This window comes from Palaemon carinicauda, chromosome 33 (assembly GCF_036898095.1).
Source record: "Palaemon carinicauda isolate YSFRI2023 chromosome 33, ASM3689809v2, whole genome shotgun sequence".
NCBI classification, from domain to species: domain Eukaryota; kingdom Metazoa; phylum Arthropoda; class Malacostraca; order Decapoda; family Palaemonidae; genus Palaemon; species Palaemon carinicauda.
In genome coordinates, this window is record NC_090757.1 from 51141821 (window position 1) to 51142735 (window position 915).

Sequence of the window (915 nt, forward strand, 5' to 3'; positions counted from 1 at the left end):
AACGTCCGTGTAGTACTGTACAGTAGTAGTGGAAGAAATATAGGGTCTTTATAACGGCTACAAAACACCAATTATTCCCCTTAGATAGGGGCTGTTAAAAATAAAAATATTCCCGTAAGAGATTTGTTTTATAATGTTCTGTGCTATGAAATGCAAACAAGACAATGAATAATTTCCTGGACTACGTTGCAATGTTCTATGTATATACTTACGGCTGTACTGGATCGCTAAATGTTTTCGGTCGGCCGGGGAGCTTAAGACAATGTGTGAATAGAAACATAATATATTCGGAATTTACTTTGTTGCTGATTATTTACAGTTCTGAAAATACTGGCTGCATGTGTATATATATATATATATATATATATATATATATATATATATATATATATATATATATATATATATATATATATAACCACTAAACTCACATGACTTCTCGTAATTAGTCCTTCAAGGATTAGTTATAAAGTGTAACTGTTATATGTTGAGAATATTCAAAGAGCAGTTTAAACTTGAAAACAAGAGCAATAGCAAGACACATGCAAAGTAGGTTGAAGCTGGGTCAAATGACGACAACTTTGGCTTAAATTCGGGCCGAGAGTCCCCGAGTGGAATTGGATATATGAATTTTAAGTCGAGATGAAACCTGTAAGACACACTGGGTTAAAGTATACACTAGCCTGTCTAGGTTCTAGACAATTACTTTCCGCATTGTTCAATTGCTCATGGGAAATATTACCCTTGGTAATACCGATCAATGTTGACCTTTTATTGGATTGGTTTTTATGAATTTTGACATTCCAGCTCCCAGCGTTGAGGCCTGTGAGTCCATTCTGCGTCCAAGTGCAATGGGAGGGGTGGGCTTGCAGTTACTATTCATTATCCTCACACGAATATTGACCCAAAGGGTCT